At 30.5% G+C, this 16635-nt stretch overlaps 1 protein-coding gene across 2 annotated transcripts in view; it reads left to right on the top strand.

Annotated features, from left to right (window-relative positions):
- LOC113556923 (histone acetyltransferase KAT7) overlaps nt 1-10649 on the top strand; it is a 90678-nt gene extending 80029 nt beyond the window's left edge. Inside the window, exon 12 of one of the 2 annotated variants that reach the window (XM_026962155.2) lies at nt 9314-10649. The gene's annotated coding sequence lies outside the window, so the exon portion shown is untranslated. The remainder of the gene's footprint in view (nt 1-9313) is intronic. The other variant, XM_026962154.2, reaches the window with a different exon arrangement.
- The last annotated feature ends 5986 nt before the right edge of the window (nt 10650-16635 follow it).

Below are 16635 nucleotides of genomic sequence, written 5' to 3'. Positions count from 1 at the left end.
TAAGTTTGCATACACGCGTTTCTCTTTGTATGTAAATTAAATCTGATACTGTCTATTTCAACGATGCACGTTATAAATAATAATAATTATGTACTACAGGACTTACGAAGAATATAAAATAAGACCTAACCTTACCCATAGGATATATATCTACAGATATATGTAAATCATTATTACCATTTGATCATATATGATATAATAAAAATAAAAATACAAACATTTTTTCGTTACACTTATCAAAGCTGAAACTGTTCTTGCCCCGTGACCCCAGATGAAAATAATTGATAACACCGCTGTTATCTTCGCCTGCATTCATTGGCTCGATAAGTTAACATATTAAACATATCATATGCATGCCACTGATACATGTTTTTTGGTCATAATTTACAGATGAATTATCGGCGCTTACGATCGTTCGATGATGTACTCTATTCAATGTAATTACATACAGTTTTAATACAACAATTAACCGTGTATTAAGTATATATTTATTCAATAAATTTGTACTACTCTTCCGAAGTTTAATTTAAAATTAATTTAAGATTTTCAAAGTAAGCCATCGTCTTAACAATTTAAGAGACATGGGTGATTTCGTTTGAAAACAAAAGTTCGTATAGCCTTAGGATTAAAAATAAAGGTTTTTTGAGAATACTATATAATTTAAAAAATCAGTATTTAAATAAATATATATGTAGGGAATGAGTATGCTAGATAAATTACCTTATATTATACACGTAAAAATACGCATTTCTAGATTCAGTCACAGGCACACAATATGGTATGGCTTACAAAAATATAACTGAAATAAATATTATTGTAACAGATGATCTCTGAAAAATAATGAAAAAAATTATATTAATCATTCGGGCGGAGTTGAATGTGATATATATGTATATATTATATACAAATCAAATTATCCGTCGTTTGAATACTTTTTTTAATCAGCAAACCGTTTTTTGTGTTTTGGGTGTATCCGCGCGCGTTTTCCGTTCTGTCGTGCGTCTCGTGTTTGGCTGCAAACGACATCAGAAAAAAGTTCCGTGTATCCACCACGACCGCCATAATTAAAATCCCGTAGTTTCCGGCACAGATATTCATAACCGTCCGCGTGTGCACACGCCCGGTGAACTGTAATTTGTAAACTCTTGGCCGCCGCCGATCATCTCGAAATGCATATTTTAATAACCGCGCACGCCTGCCGCGGCCGTCGATGCAGATTATTTGGCCTGCATCAGTGTTTATAAGAAATCCTTAAATCGTTCTCAACCCTGTGGTCTATCGCCGATCGTGCATGAAATAGTATTAAATAATATAATAACACTTAAACGACCACAAAGACGATAAGACGATACCGTGCACCGCACACACTGGTTATTATTTATTCAGTCATTATACAAGCGTTTCTGGTGTTCCGAATATCAAAATTCTCGAGATAAATTGATACACGTGGGACAGAACACATTCAACTATAACTTATAAGTACCAGCGAACACTGAAAAATTTTAACCAATGGGTATCTACGAGAGACACAGTTGTTCTTATTCGTATCTGCAGATAGACACTCTTTTCATTTACATATCTACATAACTAACGATTCAAGGATTCACCGCGGTTAAACATAATGTGAACATAGAAGTGGCACTTATTTTCCGCTGACTGCAGTCTTGGCCGATATAGATGACCTAACAACATCAATATTCAATATCTTATTGGCCAGGAGTTTTCAACCTCCGGCTCACATTGTTTATATCTGAAGCCTGCAACGAACAAATTTTTAGCATAGCGTGTTTATTACAAATATGGCAATGAGATTAAAAAATAATAATAATAGGTCGCCCGTCGTCTAAAAAATTCGAAGACCTTTAGTCTAAGAAAGAAAATTTATAATGAACGTATTAAAATAGGTTTTTAAAACATTATAATATAGTTTGATAATTAGTTATAATTTGCCTGCAAGTAATAAAAAATTGCAAAATATTGTAACTAAATCAATATGCTTGGTTGTTTAAATCTAATTTCCATAAGACAAATTGTCGGTTTTGGAAAAAAAATCTGTTTTTTCGAATGTACTGCAGAAAAATTAAGGACTGTGTCGAGAGCTGTTAAATGTACCAAACGTGTGACTTTTCATCGTATCACCTCTCATTAAAATTCCCTAATAATTTATTCGGTCTTATAATGTAGTAACACTCGAAGTAGCGAAACGTTATTATAATATTGCTAACTCGAGGGCGTTCGCTATATGTCAAACGTCGCCGTCGTTTATACCGCAAGTGTCGTCCCATTGATTTACCTAATACAAATTATAATAACGTATGTACATTATACATACAATCGAAACTCTCGTTAATCTTACGTTGTTCGCACGGATACAGTCGGATTAAAAGTGTAATAATTAACGCGAATACACGACTCGAGTGTCGGCGTTTTCAGGTGAGCGAGCAAGCGTGTAGTATTTTTATTGCGTCGTCGTCGCCGTCGTCGGTAAGCCATAATAATAAACGTATATACTCGTATAATAACGATTTTTGTCTCACATTTTCCGCATATAGTACTGTATACACAGCGCCAGCAAAAGTCCTGTTATATAATATATATATATAAGAGACATTTATTTGCTCTTTCGACCTAAGCTCGTATCTAAGACACGTTTACCAGCGAAGCACATTCATTTCGTCGACCGAGTGTAGTCATGCGTATAAACATTTAAACATTATTATTTATTTAGACATTTAGACATATAAACGTATATTAGACTGTAAAATATTAATTTATATATATATATATAAGTATTTGTGTATATATAATATATACAATATACATTTTCATGTAGCTGATTGCTATGCGTGTATATCATATACCATAGCTCCTTTCAGTCGTGTCCTTTGATTAAGGGGAGAGCCGTCGGGCATTAAACATTTGATTAGCTCGTCGCTGAAGCAATGCGCGCAAGATGAGTCTCTGCGATTGATATCATCGTCGCTGCAATCGCGTGCACGTGCACATATATATATATACCTATACAGACGGCACTGCCGTGCAATGGTTATATAGGTATACTATTTTATTATTATAATAGTATTGGTGGTAGTTGTACGTTCTATGTATGTGCGCATAATATATTATACCCACCTAGGCGGTTACGGTTTTTAATACGGATTGTTCGTCATATTATATTTCTTTATTCAAATTATCATCGGTCCGTTACTGTTCGGTTAGTTAGTCGATCCAAATCCTTTTATTATACATCGTATTGTATGGGTACGTACACGCCGCCACAGTCTGCACGGAAATTGATTACACTCGTTTGATGTGCGTATATATTTGATCGAATTTATCAAAAACTATGAAACGCGTTTACCTGTATTACACGAGGTGATTCACCAAGCATGATTACTGCCATTTTTTTTTTTCATTTAATAATGCACTTATTAGTTAGAGCGATAGTTAACATTTTCAAATTAAGTATTTACGACCATATCTTAAAATTATTGATATTTTTTACCACTTGAGAAATGTTATATGTGGGCCAGTGACAATCGGCTAATCTCATAAATTAATTGATCGATTTCAATGAAAGTTATTCCAAAATAGAATTCTTGGAATTTTGAGGGTACTTTAAGCCTCAACCCGTATCATATACATCGCTATAAATTGGTCGCTTGTGAATTTTGTTTTGGTTCACAACAATTGAACAATCATTTTTTTTGTTAATATATGAGTTACAGTTGGTTACAGAGTTAAAATGTAAAAATAAAATTGTACAGATTAGCCAGCGTGCGTTGTTGATATGAGATTTTAAAAATAAATAAATTTAATTTTATGTTTGTTATCCAAATCTACAACAAAGGCAACGTATTTATTATTGTATATACTATGTATATATATATATATATATATATATATATAGATATAGATATAAAAACCCATTCGGCCGACGTTGACGAAAACTTCAGAGATATATTACTTAGAGGAGAGTTTAGAGAGTAAATTTGAATTACGTTAAAAAATATATTACGTGCCATGTTCATCTCGATCGGATTAGTTCACATAGCGAGGTACAAGTACGATACCGAATTTGACCGTGATCTGAGATACATTAAACCCGAGATACACCAATATAGCGTCGTGCCTTATGTTTGTTCATTTTTTCTAGGGTAAAGTCGGGTTTCGGGTAAACAGCTAGTATTACATAATATGTATACGTTATGACGTCATCATAAATGTGTACTTAGTTTATAAACGGTTGATACTTGAAAAACAATGAACTTTACTGTTAGTTTATGGTGATATATGTTTACAGGAGTTTTATTATTTTTAATTCGTGATTACTATACTATTATTATAATATTAAGATATAGTCGTAAATACTCGTTTTGTGTTTTAAATAATTAAAACGTAAATTGTAGGCATATCATTTTTTATGAAAACTTATGTACTTATAATTTGTGTTCGGAAAATATACAAATAAGAACATATTTTTAAACATCCTGGAATCGTTTCGTTTAATTTCAATCTCTTTTTCAGTTTATATATTTCACTATTTCAGTCAATCCTGGTAATTTTTATCATTATACTGAAGCATACATAATTATATGTTTTCTTTACCTATAATATTAAACCAATAAATGTATAAACGATAAGTACACTGCAGTAGTATTTGAAACCGTATTTGAACTTTTATATAAACAAAATCATGTAAAATAAATTTAATTAATTTCAAATAAATATATAACATTTTCTTCGCCTACCTACCGGATTTTATGGGTCAAGTATTTTATATTTTAAACTGATCTTCAATGTTAAACATATTATCTATTATTAAAGAAAATCTAATTGTGTTAAATCTCGAGTAGTTGAACTACCCCAAAAGAAAATCTTCATTAAATACGAGCCTTAAATAAATAGTATTCCTTTGACTGACGATGTTCTTAATTTATAAATAATTAATTAATTTATAAATATTTAATGCATATTTTCATTAAAATTAATATTTAATTCTTTGCCTCGTTTAAAATAATTATATAGAGATGGATAAGCCCTTATCGTTTGTAGTATAATAATTATCATTGAGTATAATGTACAGCTTCAGCTAAAAACCTACAGAGATATTATTATAGATGGCCACTCGATATAGGTATATTAATTTATAAATCGTATGAATATTAATGACAGTCGTCGTTAATTTGTTTAAACATACATATATTGTATTATGCGTAACTGTTTAAGAATAACATAATATGCTGTATTGCGAATATAATAAACGTACATAATGCAATAACAGTTGAGTATATAATATACTACAGGTCAACGTTTGCTATATGATTGCTGTTTGATGATTAATTATATTTGAATATTAAATTTTTTGTTTCGAATCTCCTGAAATATATAACTATAAATGTTTATTAATCCATACTTTCTTATTTTGATCGGTTAAAATGTCGAATAAAACGAATTAAAACATTCTCCTTAACGTCAAAACCACTTGTTATAGGCTCGGTTCACCGTATAGTTTTCTATTCGTTTCGTCCTTCTGTTTCAATCTGAAGTCTACAGACACTCACCGTCGTTTACTCGTATTATATAACATAATAGTATCTCTTTAATAAAGCCGGTAGTTGAATAGTTATAAAAATGACAGATTAAAACTCAAAATATATCGAACTATATCTAATGATCCTTGTAAATTCATATAATAGTTCAATGAATTTAACTATTTATGATCATCGTAGATATACCATATTATGTATGAGCATTTATTTATTAATGCACAAGTTGGCATTAGTATAGAAATAATTGGTTGTTAGGAGATAATATTATATTGACTTACGGTTAATGGTAGAGGAACGGGAGCTATTGCAATAGCCAAACTAGAAAATTAAATCGACACTTGTCCCGAAAGCAAATATAATAGGTATATTGCAGGATTGGCGTCGATGTTGTTAACGAACACAATATGATATTGTATAGTGCTCGTTTACGAAATATCAACACCTAATCTACAGACATTTACTATCATAATAAACCTAACGCTGTGACTCCCGTGCAATAAATATGATTTTTTTTTCCAATGACAAGATTTTTAAATACTTTTGTATTCCAGCTACAACTATAAATATAGTTGATAATTACTAATTACACAAGCGTCTACAACTCGGGGTCAAGCTGTTGCCCCCTCAGACTTTTTTTCTATATACGTTAAAGATAGAAAAATAAGTCTAAATAAAAATATTGTTTTCAAAACTATTTTTTTATATCCAGCAGTTCACGTTGCTCTAACTTTTCCTCGACTCTTTCCGTAACTCCGTGCTCTACAAAAATAATTTTTCATACTCTACGTAAACTAAAATCTCGGACAAAAAATAATATTGGTGGTATAGTCATATAGTAAAAATGATTTAAAAATGTAGTATGTTAAACATCATAAGTCCGAGCTAATAGCAGCAATTATAAACGAATTTGAACTTCTATCTCGTTCAATAACACTGTTAGCCATTAAAGTTTTTTTTTTTTTTAAATAAAAATATCAATTTACTGTACATTAAAAAAATTGTTTTTGTCAAGTTCGTATTAAATACTATAATATTATGTCATAGTATTTAAAGTTTTAATTTGTTAACTATTCAAGTTTTTAACAAGACTGTTATTTTAATTTATTATTACAGTTTAATACTTACATTAATGGGACATAAGTATATTTGAATAATAAATGAGCCAAGAAAACTTCAAATCATTTTAGTTGTTTTTCTGTTAGTTCATCATTATGAATAAATTTATTTAAAAAAAACTATTATATTAAAAGTCTATAAATATTATGCATAACGAAACTTGGTTGAACACCCTCACTCCCCTAAAAAAAATTTCTGTAGACACTTTTAGATATTTTTTGTACTACCTATAAATTTATTTATCCGAATCGAGAATTCAACGATAATATTATAACAATATGTAAATCAAAACTAACTCTGCGCATACTAATTACTAAATTGGTTGTTGACGATTTTGTAAAATATATAACTAATCCAAATATGTCGATGGATTATAAATTTGTGTATAAATTAACTTTTATTTCGTAAAATAAATTACAACAACAATATGCTGTAGATTAAATTGAAACGGACGTTTAAACAGAAGTTGTATTTCAAAAATAAAACAACGAAAAACGACAATCTTGACATAATTTCGTACAACGTCTACACCGCGCTTTCATTTGCGAGATCGCGGCAATTGTATTGTGCTATTATATATTAATATATTATAAATTATAATATTATTACAATGATTAAAAATATTATATTATGTATGATGTATGAGCAGACTGCGTATTCAAATAATTATGAACACATTGTCATAACATAATATCGTAGCGGTGATCGTGACCAAGCACATATTTTTTATTCTTTAACGTGTATCCGGCCGAAACAGAGGTCATGTCAATCAACACCGTATCCTTTATTCGAATAATTTAAGAGCAAACGGCTAACTTAAAGTCGTCTCGGTATTTTATTCTATTCGAGTTTTTAATTCGCATATATTGGCGTAAGTAAGCTAGCATAACGAAGACGTTAGTTTCAGACGGTCGTATACATATTTATGTATGCGTGTGTAATATCATGCGCATAAATATTTACTGCAGTGTGAGTAATGGGAGAGAGTTTCGTAACTTGGAACCGTCTCCCTTTTATATAAATAAATAAAAAAAAAAAAAAAGATCGACTAAAATTCTGTTAGGATAGGTTTTTTATTTTCAAGAAAGTCGTACGAAAGTTCTCGTTCCGTTTTTATTTAGATGACGTTTAAAAATGATTAGCTTCAAATGTATTTTGTATTGTTATTTGTCCGAATCCAATTTAAAACCACTATATATTGACTACCCAATGTATATGTATACTCCATACGTACACCATTGACTGTATTGATCGAAAACAATATGGTACGCCATTTAATATCCGAGAGACCACAAAAGGAATCTTAGTAATTGTTAAACACTTCTTACACACGCGGTTAGTTTAAAACCACCGCTTCGTCAGTTTTTATCTGATAATTTTCCCCGGTAACTATTGCTACAGTTAGTACTACACATATTTTATTATTATTATTATTATTATTATTATTTTGAAAATATGTACCTTTATATTTATCTATTTTGATTTGTATTCGGCTTTTATATTTCGATCAGCCCGTGTTGGTTGGACTAGGTCGCTGATAATTGTTTTAATTAGTGCCAATTATCTTCTTTTTTTAAAAATATTTTCATTGCATGTCTACAAAATATGTTCAGCTAATTACTCAAAAGTAAAATACCAAATTGCAAAATGGCAGGCGCTAGGTCAAGGCTCCTACAAATTTATAACACACGAACGAAACGAAACCGTTTTGCATAATATGGTACAATAGTTAGATATAGTTTATTGAGGTTATTTTGATATTTAGTTTATTTAAAAATATTACAAACACCGTGTACCGACGCCTAAGTGATGTTTTTTTTTTTTATTTAAAAGACCTAAAGTCGTTTTTTTTTAACCTAGATTAAAAATATTCTACTTACGGAGGACCTATACATACATTCACATTGTTAGCAGGTAGCTACAATTTATCAACTAGTTTACAGTGGTGCGCACTGAGTTTTTTCGTTGTGCTGATATTAGATGAAAGAGGCATATTGTATAAATACATTTTCATAGAGGAAGACATTTTGGATGATGGGTTGTGTGACCCTTTGAACTTTTTCGTGTAATATGTATCATTGCAAATAAATAATGTATACCTGTTGTAAGAAAGTTATTCAATCACAAACTCCGTCGTATATGGTACCTAACTGACATTTCGCTGTCCTCACGTGTTATAGATACTAATAGTATACTTAGCTATCGGTTTTAACTAAAACATATTTCGCGGTAAAAAGAAAAAAAACAATAAATGATTATGTATCAATATGTCTTGATTTATATTTGAATACTTAAGTTGGTCGTCACCGTTTGTCTGTAAGTAAATGGGGTTTTTATTATTTAAATCTGCTCAAGTTTTCTAAGGGTAAAATATAATGATGATTAAAATCGATAATATATATATTATTTTAAGTATATTACCGTGTAGTCTTTATGTTAATCATTTGATTTAAGATTTTTAAAAAATAAGCTAACGAACGCCTTTATTTAAAAAAAATCCGCAAAGAACCTATAACACTTCTATAAACTTATCAAATGTCAAAATGTTCGCGTGATGTTATCCAGCTGTATATACTAATAATAATTTCCGTGTACATTTATATGAGTGTGACTGCAACGTTAAAGTAATTTTTTTATTTTTTCAGAAAATTACGCTTAGACACTCGCCGCGTTCCAGTATTGTTTCCGGAAACAAGATGTTCCGGTATGGCGAGACAATCGGTTCGGAGAGGCAATTAAGTTTTCCAGGCGGAAAAATCAATTTTTACTCCTCTAATTTAATTATTATTATTATTGTTATTATTTTACCTATATACGAAGAAAGATTCAGCGGCACAATGAATAGTTAAGCCGATATCGTCATTATTGGCATCGATCCCAATAAGCTCGTCCGCTCAGCCCGAGGCTGTTAACGTGCGATAAAATAGCACGAGTTTTTCACAATTACAAAATGTGATAACGACCGGGCAAGGAAAAGGACGGACGTCGTACCGATGGGTCGGGCCGTGTTTGGAACGACAACGACGATGTGGACTAAACGAGAGCGCATTTATTTTATAATAATAATAATATACTTCGTTCTCGGCACGACGTTCCCCCTTTCTGCTCGCCATCGGAAAGTGCTCCGTATATATAATCCCATGTTATGTTTCTCCCTGGTCTCATTAATCGATTTCGGTTTTTTTTTTTTTATATTATTTTTACTTTTTTTCATCGCCCTGATAATAATAAAACTTAAGGTATTTCGTGTTTTTTTCCCCCGTTTTTAAATCGTATACGGTAGCAACATAATATTACACGACGCTCCTATTATAAACGTGTCGATTTACATATTATAATATTATACGCCAACTCTTACCCCGTTTCACTCATACCCACACAATACTATAATAACAATAATATAAATATAGCTGGTGCGTCCACCCTTGCGCTATGTTTTCGCTAAGCCCTTAAAACTGGTACGATTACAGACACACACATAGTACAATATATAATATATATGAATGTATAATGATACCTACCACGCGATATTATTGTAACCGTGTCCATCTATACGTTTCGACCGCAGCCCTAGTAAGTATTATGATCGCCTCCCCCTCCCCCATCCCATATTCGCCACTGCCGTATCCTGAATATATGAGTACCGGTGAACGCTGTGTAAAGAAATACTATGTTTAAATCGTTTGGTCAAAGCTCAGAAGTGTATTTTTTTCCGTTAATATCATTTACTAATTACTATTATTACAATAATCATCTCTCTCTTATTTTTTTTTCTTGTTATTTACCTACATTTAGGACATTAGCGATAAGTAAATGGGTTTTTTTTATGATTATCATTTTTATTATTCAAATCTGTTTATGTTTCTTAAGGGTCAAATATAATGATAATTAAAATCGAAAAAATGTATATATTATTATTATAAGTATATTTTATAAGAAATTGTTCACGCTTGTCAAATACTTTGGCGTAAAACGATAAATTATTCCTCGAACATAATTTTATTCCATTTCGTTTTTAAAAATAAAAGCTAACAAACAAAATGTATAGACATTACTGTAAAAAAAAAAAAAATATTCATACAATTATGTTTATTTCGCAACATCTACCTGTTTTATTATTATTTTACTTATGTAAATATTTTGTTTGTTAATTTTTACTTGTATATAATAAATATATGTATTTTTTTTTTTTAAATATTATGACCTACAATAACAATTGTTACGAATAAATCTATATTTTTTAAAATCAAATCGTGTATTATATTTTCAGATAACCATCATCGCCAACCCGCTTAACAAACAGTGGTTGAATATCATAATGTTCAACGCGTCGTTTTATTTCGCGTCACGTAATTACGATGACGTCCCAGCAGCACTTACGTATTAAATTATTATACTCACTTAAAATTGATGTAGCACAAATCTGTAGTACATCAATTGGTGTTATTGTGTTATAATTAGCACTGCCGCGGCCCGACGGGGAGAATATTACGAGACGACACCTCGATAAGTAGTTGGTGGGCGGAGGAGAGGGTGGGGAGTCTAATACTTAGAAAGTTAAGGATCTAATATTATATTCAGTGCCACATAGTGTGTTGTTTCTATTCAAAAGCATAGCATTTGGACTGAAGTTTCGGTCGTCTGATGGAACGCGAAACTCTCGGAAGCCGCCCGGCTACGTCCCGCAAGTATGTATAGACAGTAAACTTTTGAATTGTCCGGAAAATAATAATTATTATTATTTATAATACTACGGGCGAAACATAATATATTATTATTATTATTATTGTATCGTACGATAGTAGTTTCATAGTAGAAGTTTCATCGAAGGTATATATTGCGTGCGCGAGTCTTCTACCCACCGCGACGGCTGCCTCCGAATCGATACACCTACTTAATATATATTGCAGCAGTGCTGCAAAGACGCGCGCCTCCGACCAAGTCACGGCGGTGGTCCAGTGGTGTCCAAAATGTTTTTCACGTGTCTTTTGTACGTGTGTATAATACCGTAAGATATTTCGTGTGTTGGCAACTGCCGAGGTTCATCGGTGGCGGTCGGTCGTCGGCAATTTGCAAACCGGTGCGCGTTTTGGCACACCAACATGCGCACTTCCAGGACTTCGGCTTTGGGGCCTCGATCACCTGTACATATAATATTATACACACACGCGCCTATAGCGATTTTCACTCGCGGTATGGTTTCTTCTCGTCACACCGTCGTGGAAAACGCGATAATAATATTATATATAGCTACCGTATAGACGGTGGTCGAAAGAGGGCGATGGTCAGTCAGAGGAGGACGGTGCAGGCAGCGGTTGTTTCGCGTGATGGTCTGACAAATCAGTGGCGACGCGCGACAAAATGAACACGTGTCGAAAGGTCGACGACAAAATATTTTAATCGTGATCGATTAAATCACGATATTACGTTAATAACACCAAGTTTATTTCATTGAAACGATAACAAAGCTATACATTTTTTTTACGAATATTCACTGAGATATTCGTAGTTCGATATTTGTTTTACAATACACCGATTTTAGACTTAAAACTTTCGCTTTTGTTGAGTGAAAATCTCTACAAGGGACACGTCATAGGAATGTTCCATTAAAATATTTTAACTTGGGTACAAATAATAAATTTTATGATACGTGGAAAATAATATAACAATAACGATAAATTTGAATATATATAATTATATAATATATTCAACTTTGTCCGAGAAAAAATGAACAATTTTAAAATACTGTACTTGTTATTATTGTTAGTAAAGTAGTTTATAAGCGTGGTACGTAATTATTAAAAATCTTTTTAAAAAGTTTGTTCAAAGCCACCAATCTGACGTGGTTCAAACTACTTTTTAAATATTTGCGACATCTTTAAGTACAATTTCTAAAATTATCGTCATTATCAGTCCAGCAGTTTTTGATTTAATGTACTACAACTTCATACACACACAATGTCTATTATATATATATATATATATATATATATATATAGATAGATAGATAGATAAGATACATTGAACTACCCGTTTATAGTGTAATAAAATATTGTGTTTGCGTTACTGCGCGGACAGATTATGTAAAACTGTGGTCATCATAATAACGTAATGAGTATTGGTACTAGTCTTTGGATAAAAATTTTAATAAGCAAAAGCGTTGTCGAGATTTTTAAAGTGGTATATCTGACTAGGGCAAGTAATTATTGTACTGTCCATAAATTCTAAAATAAGACGATGGGGCAAAGCCCTACAAATCCATCCATATTACAACATATTCCCTCTTTTAATCTAGATTACATGCATAAAAATAATATGTCTTGGCTCAATTTTGCTTTTAAATTAATACATTGGTTAAGTAATACATAATATAAAGGATGGGGACCGATAGGAGTACTATTCATTATACAATTTATAGTAAAATATAGTCAAACAAACAGCATATTAAAAAGTTAACCTTAAAAATAATACATATAATTCAATAGCTTTCATTGTAAATATGTAATATTCTATTACTCGTATATACTTCATATTCTAAGGCATAATATTTTTGAAGTATTTCGATACATAAAAATCAAAATTCCGAAGAGTTATTTATGAGTATTATAACCATTTAAGGTTTAGATAAGTGGAGTAGTAGACCAACATTTTGAGGGATGTCCCTGTACGTCTCTTCGCTCATCAAAACTTCCAAATATCTATAACTCATAACCTAAGTATTAAAATACTCTGAAAACAATTAGGTTTTTTAATATGAGATTAAAAATCCTTAAAAAAAAGTAAAAATCAAAAATTAATAACAATAAAAAATATAATTTATTTAAAAAAATATTGTTCTATTATACTAATATTTTTAAAAACGTGAATAATGAGTGTTCAAATATAAAAAATGACCCTGTATGTATAAGACTTTGTGCCGACTGACAGAGAATCGATGTAAAAACTATATCAAGTAGACACTCGGAATATTGACAGTACCTACCTTCATTTCATAATATTTTAAGTATCTACTACAATGGTTTTACAAAATTTGCTTTTAAAAAGGAGACTCTCACTGGAATTTATTGGCTCACGGAAAACGATTATTATATTATTCATCTAAGATTGCCATTGAATACGAAAACTTACAGTAATTAAATTTCAAAATACATTTAAACTAATTTGCCTATAGAAACCCGTTGTTTAATTTTTAATCATCTTCTTTTTTGCTATTATTTCAAGCTTTGTCGTCGACCAAAATTCCCAAAATTCATATTTATGATAAATAAGCCGCACACGTATTGATTGTCTATACTACCGACAAAAGATATACGAAATCTTAACTAAATGTAAACCGCACAAATAGCTACAATATATAATGGAGAAACAGAAAATTTATAATTTATTAATTATTATTATTTTGGGGGTTAAAGGCTTCGACATCATAAGTTAACTGAAAATTTACATAGTAGTTTAATTTCTGTGCTTGTTACAACGTTTATGTATTTCCAAAAATGTGTCTAAAGCTGGTGTATTTTGGATATGATTATGTGACATGTTTAATGCGGTAAGTCGATTGCCGCGGTATTCGTAGTACGCAAAGTCTTCTTAGGTTTTTACTTTTTTAGGTATTGGTGTGTTCAACGGGAGTGCCCAATACACGTACTAGTTATAATTATACGTCTTCGTGTCTGGAATACGGCGGAGTGGATTTCCACGGGGTGATTGATGTTTTAATGTTATTAATTATTATACATAGTGAAACTGTGTAAATTTCCACACCACCTTAGATATGATATCGAATAACAGTATCCAGTAACTATATTACCAGATATGTTATTAATAAAATCATGAGGTATTACACATGAGGCGCGTTTTTTTTTCTGTGGTTTCCCGACGTAGGCCTAATCCACATATATTAAGTAAGAATAATTAAAAAAACATACATACTAAACAATAACTAAAATTAAAAAAAATGAATAAACTTTATACTAATATAACGATCTGGTTTAATTTTTCTTAGCTTCTATTTCACGAAACATACCATTACTCAACATTGCATGTTGATATTATATCTAAATTGATTCTTGTCCGAATTAAATTATAAAGATGTGAATAATAAGTACAAAATTGTGGCGTCTACTCTAATTTCAAAAAACAAAAAACAAACTAAAAATATATCTTAAATTATAAATCGAATTATCTTGCTTTCATTTTTTCCATTTTAATGTGCGCGGCGTACGCGGATATTCGAAACCGTGTGTTGCAAACAATGAGTTGACACATTTTCACGTATTCGGTACGCTCTTGAACAATGCAAATTGTAATATACATTAGAATAAATAACACTTATCGAACTAGCTATTAAACAAATTAAAAAAAAAAAAAAATAAAATAACATTATAAGAAATAAAAAAAATATATAACTAATTATGTCTGATACAAATGCAAACGAATTTAAATTATAAATGAAACGAATCGAAGAACTCGGGAGTTGCAGTTTATTAATAAAATAATATAATAAACAAACTTTACTAAGGAAACCAGATAGTGAACATACTATTATTATAATTAATATTATAATTGTTCATTTTATTATTATTATTTACATAATAGTTTTTTTGTGCCAGATATTATTTTTTTATTTTATTTCCGTTTTTAATTTGGGATACCTGTAATATTGTATTTTTTTCATTAAAAAATATTATTGAGGTAGTTGCATGTAGGAATATTTTAACAATAAACCTACAGTGTACAAAAAATAACTTTTTATGATAATAATAACAATAGGTGCCTTTTTCAATTTACATAAACATATTTTTGTTTTAATAATGATAAATAATAGTTCTCTAAAATCATTATGTAGTACTTTTATTGTCTGGAAATTGATTCTATTAATACAGTTACTTTAGTGAGGATATTTTTTTGATTTAAAATTAGGTATTTAAAAAAAAAATGGTCTAATGTATAGTAGGTTTCGAATGTACACACCTATCTGACAATATTTTTATTATCAAATCAAATTTAAACAAAATGTTTACTTTTAGGAGTTAGATTTTAACTTTTATAATAATAATATATTAATATCGTATATCTTTAAATTAATCAATCCGTTACGTTTATTTTATTCTGCTTAATAAACAACATTGTCCTTTGGCCATAGTATTTTTCATAGTTGTGGAGTTCGAGATATTCAAATATATTATAGACATTTCCAGGGCGTGGACCATTGGACGGGCTTGAGATTTTCGGTGCGAGCAATGGTTCGTTCTTGGCACCACACTAGCTGGCTGGAAGTTTCAATGACAGTGATTAAAATTAATGGCTTTTGAAAAGGCGGAGAGCATCACATATTACGCATATTGTAGATATTATATTACTTATTACCTACGTCGATAATATGTTACTTATTGTATTATATATTGCTATATTACATATAATCTATTCTAGTAGATACTGTTCGTATAGTATACTAACGACATGACAAATTCCAATGTCAGTACTCCAACTCAAAAATAAATCATCTGTTCAGAAATATTTAGGAGCGTTGCTGCAAATCGTAAACGATTCAAATACAATATAGGTATGTTAATTATTAATAATCTCATAACAATAATAACAAATGTTTTACTAATACTTATTATAGTAGCGCATTATTTTGAATAATAATTTCAATTTTCTTGTACTAATATTTATGTATATTTTTTAAATATATTAACATCGCACTAATACAATCCGCGCTCTTTAATTCATTTACGTAAATAAATTATAACGCGTGCTCAATTTACCGAGAGCAAATCATCACGCGCATAAAATATTCTGTTCAAGCGGTTTTTTTTTCTTTTCTAAATAGTGTTGGCGAACTGATATGCCGGCGGTCGTAATTTCCGTCAAAAATTTGATTTTCTTCTCCGCCAAATCTATTTCCACCTATACATTATTGAGATGGATTTTAAGAACTTCCTAATCCACCTACAACAGTCAGTGC

The sequence above is a fragment of the Rhopalosiphum maidis genome, chromosome 1, assembly GCF_003676215.2.
Source record: "Rhopalosiphum maidis isolate BTI-1 chromosome 1, ASM367621v3, whole genome shotgun sequence".
NCBI classification, from domain to species: domain Eukaryota; kingdom Metazoa; phylum Arthropoda; class Insecta; order Hemiptera; family Aphididae; genus Rhopalosiphum; species Rhopalosiphum maidis.
This window is presented reverse-complemented; position numbering and strand designations above follow the sequence as displayed.